Below are 14,754 nucleotides of genomic sequence, written 5' to 3'. Positions count from 1 at the left end.
TTGCAGATTTGGTGATTTAAAGAATGAGTTGATAAAAGACAGACTTATGTGTGGTATTAAAGATGATGCTGTGAGAAAGACTTTGCTTCATGACAGTGATTTAACTTTGAATAAGGCCATTGTGATTTGTCAGATATACAAGCTCACAGAAAGTGCACAAATATGCTTACAGATGAGAGGTGCATGCTCCCAGTAACTTCCAGAGCTCATGTTGATAGTATGCAGCATGTGGTTAAAAGAAACAGGCCCAAGCACATGGCAGCAACTGAAGACCCTACAGCACCCACTGGTAAACCCCAGAGCTTTTCAGCAAATCCCAGAGTTCGCACAGTCTCAGTAACGCATAAGAGTGAGTCAGCAAAATCAAAGCATAGGCCCCCGCCCAGTTTCATTGCCAACTGTCATAATTGTGGTGATAATCATGAATCTAAAAAGGAAAAATGTTTAGCTTTTGGTCAGCAATGCCACATATGCAATAAATGGACTCATTTCAAGAGGTTTTGTAAATCAAAAGGCCCACATTATTTTATTAAAAGGGAACAATTTAAGAAATGAGTTAATCAATTAGAAAGTTGCTACCTTACTCTTTATGTTGATGGTGTGTCAGTGCTTTGTGAAACAGTCAATGCAGTAGAATTAAGGGCAAAGAATAACGTATTTTGTACTGTCCGGATAAATGGAAAACCCATAGAGCTCAAAGTTGACACAGGTTCCAAGTGAAATGTTATGTCATCAGAAACATTTACTAGAGTGTGTCATGGTGAAAGGCTTGATTTGGCAAGGTGTGCAAAGCTTGTTGCTTATTGTGGTGAAGAAATTCAGACTGAAGGCTTAGTAGTGCTTTCATGTTACTCTGCTGGGAGAAGTTACGACTTGTTATTTTATGTTGTTAAGAGGCACATCCAGTCATTATTAGGGCTCAGAGACAGTTGGATATTGGGACTGCTTTCATTAAACAAGGAAGTCCATCAAGTTAGCTTAAAACATTACTACTCTAATTCCGTCCAGTATATTTTTTCTACCTATGCTAATCCTTTTGAAGACAAACTAGGGAAGCTTTCAGTTGGGTACTCCACGAAGTTAGACCCAGATGTCAGTCCAGTTATCAGGCCAGCTTGGAAAGTTCCAGTAGCTATGCAGGACAGACTCAAAGCCGAGTTAGATAAAATGGTGCGATAAGGTGTGATTTGTCCTGTTAATGAACTTACAGAATGGGTATCTTCCATGGTGGTAGCTCATAAGAAAGCTCAGATGACATCAGAACATGTATTGATCCACAAGATTTGAACAAAGCACTAAACAGACCTCATCATCCAATGTTGCACAGTCGAAAAAGTCACAGCTCTGATGCCAAATGCCACTGTTTTTTTTTGTCTTAGGCGCAAAGAGTTAGTTTTGGTAAATTCAGCTTGACAAGAAATCCTTATCGCTAACCAACTTCAGTACTCCATTTGGAAGGTACAGATTTTTGAGAATGCCATTTGAAATAAATTCTGCAAGTGAAGTCTTTCAACGTGCAATGGAGCAAATTTTTTCTGTGTATCCTTGTGCTTTTATAGTAGACATACTAGTAGGAGGTAATGGTGAAGCTGAGCATGACAGAAACCTCAGAAAAGTTCCGGAAAGGGCAAATCAAGTGAATCATAAGCTCAACCCACAAAAATGCAAATTCAGGCTACAAGAGGTTACTTATGTTGGTCATTTATTTATTAGTACTAGCATAGGACCAGACCCTGCTAAGCAACCAGACATTCTCAAAATGCCAGTTCCAGACAATGTTCAAGCCTTGCAATGTTTTCTTGACATGGTTAACTACCTAGGCAAGTTCATTCCAGACTTGAGCCAACTTTCAGCACCGCTTAGAGAGCTGACACATAAAGATGTATCATGGTCTTGGTTAGAGCAGCACCAAAAGAGCATTTGATGTCCTGAAACAGAGAATTGCTAGTCCACCAACTCTCAGGTATTATGATATTCATAAGCCAGTTACTCTTTGCTGTGATGCTTCAAGATTCGGTCTAGGTTCAGTCATTCTACAAGAGGGCCAACCTATTGCCTATACATCAAGAACTGTTACCCAATCTGAAATGCAATATGCTCAGATTGAGAAAAAGCCTTTGGCAATTGTGGTTGCATGTTCAAAGTACCATGATTCTGTTTATGGTAGACCTATCCAGATTGAAACAGACCACCAACCTCTAGTCACTATCTTGAGAAAGCATATGCATACAACTTCTGCCAGATTGCAACATACAGTATGATGCTGAGATTGCAAAAGTATAATTTCACTCATTTACAAGAAAGGCAAATATCTTTATCCATCTGAAACATTATCCAGATTGCCCAGAAACACCACTGAACAGGAGAATGAGAACCTTGATTTTGAAGTCATGGAAGTCAGAAATGTTTCCTCCACACGTCTTGATGAGCTGAGAGATCACACAGCCACAGATCCAGTTTTACAAAGGCTCAACCACTTTATCAGTCAAGGATGGCCATCAAAGCAATCTAGCTTACTTCAAGAAGTGCAACCTTATTTTTTATACAGAGATGAGATTTTATCTGACAAAGGTATCATTATGAAAGGTCCAAAAGTAATTGTTCCAACATCCTTGCAACAAGAGTACATTACTATCTTGCATTGTGGTCACCTAGGAAATGACACTACCAAAAGAAGGACAAGAGCACTAGTATTTTGGCCTTCTATGTCACAAGACATTGAGATAGCATTTTCATCTTGTACTGTATGTAACAGTACTAAGCCACATCAACAAAAGGAACCACTTCAGCTAAACCAGATTCCTGAGCTACTTTGGTCGACAGTAGCTACCAACATTTTCAAGTGGAATGGTCAACATTACTTGGTATTAGAAGAATCTTATTCTAATTGGTTCAAGATTACACTACTTCCTAACCTAGCATCCAGTACTGTCATTACTAAGATGAAGTGTCATTTTGCAGTTCATGGTAGTCCACACAAAGTTATTTCTGACAATTGCATGCAGTTTACAAATGAAGAGTTCAAAAGATTTGCCAAAGTGGGACTTGACTCATGTCACAAGTAACCCAGAGTATCTGCAGTCAAATGGTTTAGCAGAACGTGCAGTTCAAAGTGCAAAACAGTTACTAGAGAAGTCAAAACGAGACAGTAGTGATGTTTTCCTGAATCTCTTGAATCTCAGAAATATTCCTTGTGATAAACATCCTGGTTCTCCTGCACAGAGACTTCTGTTGAGACAAACCAGAACCATGTTTCCAATCAGTAGTCAATTGTTGGTTCCATGTGTTAAGAACAACAGGTCAGTGAAAACCAATCTGTTGAAGAAGCTTTTAACCCAGAAGTCCTACTATGATAAGACCAGCAAACTGCTCAATCCTTTGTGAGAAGGAGAAGTGATAAGGATGCAGATGTTCAAAGGCTATGATCGAATTGGATTTGTGAAGAATATTTGCCCAGAGCCGATATCATACATTGTGGAATCACAAGGAGTAGAGTTTAGGCAGAATTGGAAACATTTGATACTGGTGTCCGAGCCTATACCACAGCACAAGGCCTGTGAGAAAGACTGTTTACCTTAGAGTGAGTTATCTAGTGTTCCAGTTCCAGAGGAAGTTCCAGAGAATATTTCCATTCCAGTGATGAATCCAGAAGTTCCTGATACAAATTGTTCACTGAAGACTGCCCCTGTTGCTAAACCCAGTCCAGATTGTTATGTTACCAGATCCAGTCCTGTCTCCAGACCATGTTATAGATACACAGCAACTTAGACATGAACATTGTCTTTGTTTCTAATGTCTATAATAATGCATGTCTAACTCCAATGTTATTTTTACTGACAGCAATCTTTTTAAGAGGGAGGATGTAGATCAATGTGTGTGTATGTACCTTTAAAAAACCATCTAAGGGCTTGTAGAACTATATAAATACTAAGCATGTGCGAGCCTGACTGCCATTTTGTAGTAAGCTGCTGAGATGTAAGCATGTATGTATGTAAGGTCTGTCTGTTAATCAGTTTGTCTATATTTTATGATGCTGCTATCCATCCTGATGTATTTCTACGTAATAAAGCATCTAAATGAACTACCTCGCCTGTTTGTTATCTATGTTAGAGAGGGACAAGTGACATCATCCAAAGGAGAATGTATTCAGGAATGTAGTATCCCCACCTCCCCTTAAAAGGCACTGCAGTATCAGCACTCCATCTGCATGGTGTGGGGTAGAAGCCACAGCCTTCTACACCAAAGATAAGTATGCTACCTATTGTGTTACTAACCCTGGTTTGAAGTGTTATAACACTGATGATGACCATTTGCTAAACAAAACAGTTATACATTGAAAAAAGACTTACTATGAGCAACAGTAAACTTCTATTCCTTTAAAACTCAAGACCGGTAACTTCCAGACTGGTAACCCAACATAACGCATCTGAGATACTTCGGGTGCAGCTAACATTGGGTAAAACGGGTTCCTATTATGAGAGCGAAGATTCCTTTAGGCGAATACAAAGATGTCGACCCATATTGCGTGAAGTACATAAACCACGAAAGTTCAAAACCGCGAAGTTCAAAATGTCGATTTTTTTTGGTTGGCCCTTCTGCGGTATAGCTCCTTAAGGTAAGTGTGTGATGGATAGGTATTTAGTGTTAGGATTTGTGTTAAGGTAAGTGCATAGATAGGTAGTGTATGTAAGAGTTAGTGTAGTGTTAGAAGTAGGTGTTTTTTAAATGTATGTATGTGTTTTATTTATTTTGTTTGGGTGTATGTGTGTAAGGGAAGTGTTCGGTAGTTACGGACCTTAGGGTTAGGGAGGGTTTAAGGATAGTGCATAGTTAGTTGTGTATGTGGGGTTTAGTATAGTGTTGGAGGTAGGGTTTTTTTTTAAATGAATGTATGTATGTGTTTTATTTATTTTGTTTGGGTGTATGTATGTAGGGGAAGTGTGCGGTAGTTATGGACCTTAGGGTTAGGGAGAGGTTAAGGAGAATGCATAGATAGTTGTGTTTGTGGGGTTTAGTGTAGTGTTAGAGGTAGGGTTTTGGTGCTTTAGTTTAGGTTAGAAGTAGGGTTTGGTTAATGTATGTATGTGGTTTATTTATTTTGTTTGGGTAGGTAGTATGTAGAGGGTGGTGGTTTTTTTTTTGTGGTTTAGTGCGTTCGGGATTTTCACGGTATAGGGGTCGATGTTTTGGTATTCACACATAGAGTTTTTTGCTTTGGTAATATAGACCCTGGTAAGACAATGATTCAGGTCGTAGCCTGCTCTAGGTCCCCAACCTTGTCCCAAGACTCACACTCCACATTCCTAAGCACCCTAGAGAATTTTAAGGTCCAACTTAACACTCTTATACTGGGTGACATCAACTACCCCTCCATTAACTGGGAAAACTACTCATGTACCAGTGCACTTGCCCAACATTTCCTGGAATTCATTAATTCCAATACCCTGGACCAGCTCGTTCTTACCCCCATTAGAGGTAGCAACATCCTTGACCTGGTCATTACTAACATGGGTGACCATTGCTCTGCACCAATAGCCAACTGCTCCCTAGTTAGAGCCGACCACAAGCTAATCACCGTGGAAATCCACATCCCTCACCCCCCCCCCCGCAAAGGTAACCACCATGAAAAACTTCTCTAATGCTAACTTTGGGCTCCTAAAAACAGAGGTGGCTAACTTCACGGCACCCATGCAAATGGAGAATAGTTGCATGACCGGCAAATCATACACCAATGCACTGTATGAACACGTACACAAATGCATGTAGCTCGCCATACCCAGTAGAATCAAGATGCTCTTCTCCAAAAAAATGAAGCCAATTTGGTGGTCCCCTGCCATAAGCAAACTCTACAACAGAAGGAGGAAACTGATGTGGAATAAGGTGATGTCCCAAGACTGGAAAAACTCCCATATCAGCTTCAACAAAAAGTTGAGATCCCTCATCAAATCCTCTAAAGCTAACTATGAAAACAGAATCGGAGCAGATAGTAAAAACAACCACAAGGCCTTCTATAGTTATGTAAAGAATCTCCACAGCAATACCCAGATTTGCTCTGAGCTAGTGCACAATAGTACCTCCTACACTGAGCCAGCAGATATTGGCAATGTACTGGCCGACAGATTCAGTGCCAACTTTACCCCCCGCCAAAGGACCAATCACAATACCAGTAGATTGCCAGGCACCCAGTATTACTGCTGCACAGGTTAAAACAGCACTGTCCAAGGCCAAGAATACAACTTCTATGGGACCTGACAGTATCATTGTCTGTGTTCTACATGAACTACAGAGTGAATTGGCACCTCACCGGTGTGCCCTGTTCAGTCACAGCCTCACCTCAGGCTTTGTCCCTACCGAATGGCGCACTGCTACAGTCATCCATCTCCACAAAGGAGGAGCAACTACAGACACTGGGAACTATTGACCCATTAGCCTGACAAGTCTGATATGCAAAGCTATGGAACGCATCATCATGGACCTTATAAACAAGGATATAGGGAATCTCCAAACTCTGGATCCCATACAGTTTGTTTTTGTGAAGAGTAGATCATGCATGCTCAACTTGGTCGACTTTTTTGAGTCAGTCACCAGAGCTGTGGATGAAGGCAAGGTGGTTCATACAGCCTACCTTGATCTGGCCCAGGCCTTTAATACCATTTCCCACTCAGGAATCATAGAAAAACTCACTAAGCTAGGCATCAACCCCTATATCACAAGGTGGGTTGCAAACTGCCTCACAGATAGAACCCACAGTGTGAAAATAGCTGACTCCAAGTCAGACTGCCAACCAGTCATGAGTGGAGTCCAACAGGGTTCGGTCCTGGGTCCACTCCTGTTTGGTATCTACTCTTTGAAGTCCAGGCCAACATGAAGGGACTCTGGCTGACAAAGTACGCAGATGATTGCAAGTTGGGAGCTATTATTAACTCCCCAAGTGATGTTGACATCCTACAGAAAGGCTTCACTGAGATCAACAACTCGTGTCAGAACCATGACCTTAAGCTCAATGCCAAAAAAATGTGTCATCATCCCCCATGGGAAAAACCTGGTTCCCATGAATTACCACATTGATGGTAGTCCACTGAATACAGAAGGCGTTATAAGAGATCTGGGAACACAGGTTGACAACACCCCCTCTTTTGACAATCACATTGCCACTGTGGTCAGAAAGTTCTTCTATGTGGCACACCTCATTACTAAGGGCTTTTTCATCCAGAAAGAAAGAGGTTTTTGTCTCCCTCTACTCTTCCCTCATTAGGCCAATCATCGAGTACAATGCCCCATTTGGCATGTACCTAACTGGGCATCTGCAACAACTGGAGAGGCCACAAAAGTTCCTCATAAAGAGGATCCTAGGCCTTAAACACTTGTCCTGTATGGACAGACTCAAAAAACTCCAACTATTCTCTGTCTCATATCGCCTACTTAGAGGTGATCTCTGCTTGACTTACAAAGCTATGTCTGACCCAGCTCTGTTAGAAATGCTACATTTAAAGAAATCCCAATCCCACCACATGCTCCAGAGACTGCATTCTCATTAGCACAAACAACAGAACATGCTGGAGGGGACAGGTTAATAACCCAGAGACTGCCCATGCTATGGAATAGACTTCCCATAAATGTCAAACAGAGCACCTTGCTGGTCCTCTTCAACAGAAATCTTGAGGAGTGGATGGGAAATAGAAAATTCACCCTGAGGATCACTCCAGTGGCTCTACTCGACAGAGGCACTGGGAATTATGGTCAGGTGGCGTGATGACAGGGTAATCCTATGGGCTAGGTTTGTAAAGGCTCCAGGGCCATTAGCCTAGTACACACCTATGAACCTATATGATTCTTTGGAAATGCACTGAAACTCATCATTCCTTGAAAATGCACAGAAAGTCAACCTTCTTTGAAAATGCACAGAAACTCAGCAGTCCATGAAAATGCATTGGAACTCAAAAGTCCTTGAAAAAGCACAGGAACTCAATATTCTTTGAAAATGCATAGAAACTGAAAACCCCCTGTAACTGGGCAGAAAGTCATGAGTCCTTGAAAATGTACAGAAACTCAACATTCATTGAAAATACACAGAAACTCAACAGTCCTTGAAAATGCACCTGTTTATGACAGTTTGGTAATTGGTGTTGAGGATTTGGGCTCTAATCTCCTGTAATCAAGGTACAGGGTTTGAGCCCAGATAAATTAACCAACCTGCCATCTCTAAGTGGGGCATTGCACACACATACTGCTTTTGAACGGGGTGTCAAAAATCCTGTGCTCCAATGTTTGTGCATCTTTAATATGACACAAGCACAGATGCAACTAAGGGCACACTCAATCTGCATCCTTAAAGAAGAAATGTCATACACGCAAAGTGCATTCTTAAAGAAGAAATGTAAATTTTGCGGCAGCTTCCCAGCCAGTGGACCTCCCCAAAGCCACCAGGGCCTAGGCAACTACCTAGGTTGCCTAGTGCTGTATCTCTCTCTGTTTAAGGACACAATTAAAGTCATGTACTCACCATAAGTATGCATCTGTGGTGTCCATTTTCATTCTTCCCTGTCGTATGGGCTGCCGCTGCTAAATATTCCAGAAGGCATAAATACTTATAATAATAATTATAATTATTACAAGAAACAGTATAGAGACTGAGTAGGGGCTCAAATGGGAAACAATAGTTCCAATACACCTCATCAGGTCACTCCTAAAGGATAAGGATAGGGAGAAGGCAGGTGGGGAGTTGAGGAAGAATGACAATGGACAACACAGATACATAGTTATGGTGAGTACATAACTTTAATACCTGATGTTGTCATTTTCATTCATTCCTCGACATATGGGAACTAGTCCCCAGCTATGATAGCCTTCTGTGGCCTTCATGGAAGGATATTACGGAGAAGTGCTGAGCCAAAGGCAACCCTGTTTCTGAATATGATATCCAACTTGTAATGAGCAATAAAAGTATTGGAAATAGACCAAGTGGCCACAGCACAAATATCATCAGTTGAAGCTTTGGCCCAAAAAGCAGATCATGTAGCCATATATCTAGTCGAATGAGCCTTTGGAGATTTAGGTAGGACAAACCTCTTAAAGAATATACAAAGGAAATGGAATCTGTTATCCATTTAGCTAAGGTAACTTTAGATACTGGGTTTTCCAGGTTGTTTTTAGCAAAAGAAACAAACAGTTGGTCAGTTTTTCAAAATTCTTTTCTTCTATGGAGGAAAAAACAAAGTTGCCTCTATACATCTAATAGATGCAGCATGTATTCTCCCCCTGTTGTCAAATTTTGGAAAGAAGATTGGTAAACTGATTATTTGATGCATGTTGGACTCAGAAACACATTTTGGCAGGAAGGAAGAGTTTGTTACTCTGTCTTTGTGAAAAAACAAATAAGGATGTTTTGAAGAGAGTGCTTGGAGTTTAGAAAATCACCTTGCTGATGTAATGACAAAAAGAAATACTGTTTTCCAAAACAAAAATTTCAGGACTGACTTAGCTAAAGGGTTAAAGGCAGTTTGAGTTAAAGTTTGCAACGAAACAATAAGATCCCAGGGTGGATTATGGTCTCTTATTGGAGGTCTAAGCAGAAGAATACCTTTCAGAAAGGTCTTACAAATTTTAGAAGAAGCTAGGGTGAAGGCATTATGTCCTATACGGCAATTAGAGATGGCTGCGAGTTGGACTTTAATGGTGGAGAAACCGGCATCATCCTGACAGAAAATCCAATATAGTAGGAAATGGAGCTGAAGAAATGGATCCAGCTTTCTTTGTTCTTCCCAAAATAAAAATCTCTTCCATTTAATCTTGTAAATCTTATTGGTAGAAGGTTTCTGAGATGAGGATAAAATCTGACGAACTGGAGAGGAAAGCCTGGATTGTCTAGCCATCACTGGAATTGAAGAAATCATGTAGTTAACTTGAGGCCTTGAATGTCCAGATGAATCATTCCTGATGGGTGGGATAGGAAATCTGGACTGGGGTCCAATGTCCAAGGTGGACATAGAAGGTGAGACCATAGGAATGGTGACCACACCTGCTGAGGCCAGAAGGGAGCAATGAGGATTACATTGCTCTTCAACCTTTGTGCTTTCTGAAGAAATTTGGGTATGAAGGGAAGGGGAGGATAAACATACAGAAGACTGGAGGGCCAAATGTGGACTTGAACATCTCTCAGTGACTTCCCTGAGGGGGAATTAGGGTGAAGAACCTGTTGTACTTGTTGAAGGGAGAGGCAAAGAGGATGCAGCAAGGTTGACCCAGTGATGAAAAATAATTTCCATCACTCCAAGATTGAGAGACCACTTGTGCATCATCAGGATGGATCTGCTGAGCTTGTTGGCTAAGATGCTGGATTTCCTCAGAATGTGCATTGTTACAAGAAAGGGGTTGGAAGAGATTGCCACTGCCAGAATCTAATTGCTTCTTGGCAAAACGGGTTAAGATCTGGTTCCCCCTGTTTGTTGATGTAACAAACCACTGACATATTGTCCATCTGAGTAGCAATTGTACCTAGAAGGAGAGAGTTCTGAAAGGCCTGCAGCATGAATAGGACCACTCAGAACTGATATGCAAATTGGTCTGTTCTGGGGACCATGTACCCTGAACAGTCTGTCCCAATAAACGCCCCCCACCCCAAATGGGTGGTGTTCATGGTCAGTGTGGTGATTGGAGGAGGAAGGATAAATGAGTGCCCCTTACAAAGTTCATTGGACTGGATCTACGAAAGTAGGGAATCATTGCAGGCTCACAAAATCTTTATGCATGTTGAAGCATTGACCATTGTACTGACAGGATCCATTGGCGAATCATCATGTGAAATCAAGCCATGGGTAATAAGGTGTTCATTGCAGCCATCGGACCTAAGGCTTAAAGAACCCATCTTGCAAAAGGATAGGGATGGTCTAGAATCTGTCTGACATGCAGTCTCAGGGAATTAATTCTGTTGAGGTAAGAATGCAAACTGTCTGACTGTGTCCAGTGAGCTCTTATAAACTTCAACACTTGAATTGGTTAAAGTTGGGACTTGGAAATATTTACTGTGATCCTTACGAATGGAAACAACTGGAGCAAGTAATCACTGGCCTTCTCTAGGTAATGCTTGGTTGGTGTGGTGAAGAATCAGTTATCTAAATAAGAAAACACTCTGAATTCATGCAATCTGAGATGAGCTGCCAGCACTACCATACATTTGCTGAATACCCTGGGGGCTGTGGTGAGGAAAAAAGGGCAGGACTCTGAACTGGTAATGACTGGCTCCGAGCTGAAAGCACTGATATCTTCAAAAGTGCCTGTGTATTTTGATGTGATAACACACATCTTGAAGATTTATACAGCACATCCAGTCTTTCTTCTGTAGAAGAGACAGAATGGACTGAACCTTGACCATCTGGAACTTGGACTTCTTCACAAATCAATGTAAATGACTGAGATCTAGAATAGGTCTCAGGTCTCATGATTTCTTTGACACTAAAACGAGCTTTGAGTAAGTTCCAGATCCTGCTTGGTCTGAAGGAACCTTTTGAATTACTCACTTTTCTAGCCACTTTTGAATTTCTAAGGTTGCTAACTCCCTTTGATTGGGTGCAGCATCTGGTAGATGTCTCTTTTGTGAGGAGTTTTGTAAAAAGGGAATGAAGTATCCCTTAGATGATATAATCCTTTGCACCAAGAATATCTTGTGATGGCTGCCAGGCATTTGGTTGCAAGGAAAAGCACCCCCTGACTGCCTCCAGAGAAGAACAGAATTTTGAGGCCTTTGGTTCTGCAAAAAACCTCTGCTGTGATGATAGCATCTGCCATTACTATTTCCCCTTCTGCCTGTGTAAGAAAAATCCCCACTTGAGTCCTGAAAATGTCCTTGAGATTTTTGGAACTACATCTTCTTACCTCTGCATTGGCTCCTAGAGAAAGGTCTTTGTGAGGTAGAGAAATGGATTCCAACAGCAGACAAGATCTTTCAATCTTGCTCACTGAGGGAAAGTGTTTCTTCTACTGTGGGCCCAAACAGGGAATGTCCATCAAAAAGGTTTACTGATGAAAGAAGATGTAAAGACTCAACAAAATCACACAGTCTCATCCAGGCATGTCTCCTTATGGCTATGCCTGAACCAGCAGCCCATGAGGAACCTTCAGCAGTGTAACATATTAACTTCATGGACAAGTTGGATATAGATTGTAGGGCGGCCAGTTGGAAAGATTAAGTTTTCTCTTCCTCTGTTGACATGGACTCTGGGATAGACTTACAGAGTTCCTTGATAAGTTCCCTCTGTAATCTAGTTTAATGTGCCAGGTAGTTGAGTGACGACAAGGCAAAGGTCACTGAAACATGAACATGCTTTTCAAACCCATCTAACACCCTAGACTCTCTGTTTGGAGAGTGGACAGAGGAACTCTATTTGGCTAGTTCCTTTTCAGTGGCTGCCACCACAACCTTAGCATCTAGAGGAATTTCTTTACTCCAATACTGCCTGTCTTTGGTGGCTCCTAGAATTTTGTCCAGTTGATGGGGGATAGGCTCCACATTATTCAGTTCCTTCCACACCTGGTGGGAGAAAAGGTCTATAAGGTCATCCGCCAGGATGAGTAACACAAGACATAGATGGGCCAGGCCCGAAGGCTTCCAGAAACACCAATTCCTCTTGGGAAGGGCTTTGGAAGGCCCAAACACCTTTTTGACAAAGGATCCGTAAAATGTCTCTGAAGGAGACATTCTTAGGTGGAAACCTAGGTGACCTTTCCCCCTCATCAAAATCAGTGTCCTTGGTTAACAATTTCTGAGAGGAATCCAGGTGCATGCTCTTGTACATTCTCTTCAAGTGGACTTCTTCAGTGGGGTGATCTGGAGAGGTTTTGGAAGACATAGGGAGTTCCTGAACAAGAAATATCTGCAAGCTGTTACAAGCAGACTGTCTCTATGGAGAAGGGTGATCAGACTTAGAGCTCAAATCCATTGGGGGAATGGGTATAGGATCCAAGGAATTCAAATTAGAAGATTCTCTGGGACAGGAAAAAACATCTCCACTACCTCAAAGGCAGGGTGTCCAGAAGTAGAAACCAGCCTCACCAGAGATGAAGCTCTAGGTTCAGCCAGCTCTCACCCCTCCCAGATCTCCCACCTGAGGAAGGAGTCAGAACCAAGCTGTCCAATGCCGAGGCTCTGAGGGAAGCGATGGCTCCTAAAACCTTGGACTCAGAGTCAACCCCCCTGGATCTGGCACTGATGCTTTGGCTCCAATACTCATCCAGCTCAGTGGGATTGGCGCTGAACATATCAGGAACAAAGTCAAATCCAAAGAAGCAGGTGGTATCTTCAGATCTGACACTTCAACTCTCGGTGCTCTCAGATGGGATGGCTCTGAAACTATGGGTTGGATCAGAGAAGGAATTACTGTGGGATTTGCAGGTTAACTGAAGGCTCACAGGGCTGATGGGAGATGGAGGCAGCAACACCCCCATCTGGATTTGTGCTCTAAAAAATTTCCTCATCATTCTGTCTAGATCTGCCTCGGAAAGACTATGGGATGACGTGAGAGGAAGTTGTGGAAGGTCTAGGATGGCTTCCTAGGACTTCCCTGTAAAAATGGAGATCTATATCTAGGAGACAATGATTCTGGAGAAAACCTAGAGCTCTGGATCCATGGAGACTTAACCACAGAAGTTGTCAGATCCGACACTTTTTTGACTTTGAAGGACACCTCTGGACTCGGAGCAGGTGCAAGAGACCATGTAGGAGAGCACTTTGACCTTTGATTTTTTTGCAGGGGTTTGAGAAGTAGAAGCAGGTAACAAGCCTTTCAGGACCACCTTGTTCCACTTATCAGTGATGGTCCTTGAATTAAAGTCCACATAGATCTCACAAGACACCTGTAAATAAGAAGGGGCTAAACAATATACATGCTCCCCGTGGGCATCAGAATTGGGTGTTTTATGCCCACAAGAAGTGCACTTTTTAAAACAGGTAGGTTTGCCAGTCATACCAACAACTAAACAATAACCAACACCAGTAATTAAAAGAAAAGGCAAAAAAGAAACTACCAGATATTATATACAAAGAGAGATTTTTTATATATTTTTTTTTATATTTTATGGAGAGGAAGTAGGAAAACTATAAGGATTAAAAACCAACAATGGTAGAAAAAATTCCTAAAAGATAAAGAAAGAAGGCCTAGTACCAACAGTGGTGCAAAAAGTCACCTAAACAGTATCCCGAAGGTAAAGAAGAGCAAAGGGAGGAAGGCTAAATAGAAATGAACAGTAAATATAAGGAACAGAAGACAAAATAAATTCTACTTTTACTCACAATATCAAAAAGGCACACCAAAGCTCGAGAGAATGCAATCCAGAGTGAATCTTTAAAGCAGCAACCAAGTTCTGAGGTAATCTGGCAAGTAAAGGGCAGTGCGGGTAAAGGGAGGAGATTGAGAGTCGGATCCAAGAATCTAAATAGATTGTCCGATTCAGATTCGAGGGTTGTATCTAAAACCCATACATCGAGGAATGAATGAAAATTACATCAGAACCATTGTTTCAGCTATATGGTAAGCTCTGTGTTTATAAAATATTGCCAAACAATCTACTTATGCTGTGGTAATGAGATTAGAAAAAGTCTAAAACATAACATGTCTACAGGCAGTGTGGTTTGGATTTATTGGCTTGACTATAACCAGGTATTACAAAGTGAAGACTCTAGATTGGCTGACTAATTATAAGGTCCAAATATTTGTCAGAATGTTCTATTAACAACAAACATGCTGTGGATGTTTAATACTC

Source organism: Protopterus annectens, chromosome 7.part0 (assembly GCF_019279795.1).
Source record: "Protopterus annectens isolate FY-2018-M chromosome 7.part0, PAN1.0, whole genome shotgun sequence".
NCBI classification, from domain to species: Eukaryota; Metazoa; Chordata; order Ceratodontiformes; family Protopteridae; genus Protopterus; species Protopterus annectens.
This window is presented reverse-complemented; position numbering follows the sequence as displayed.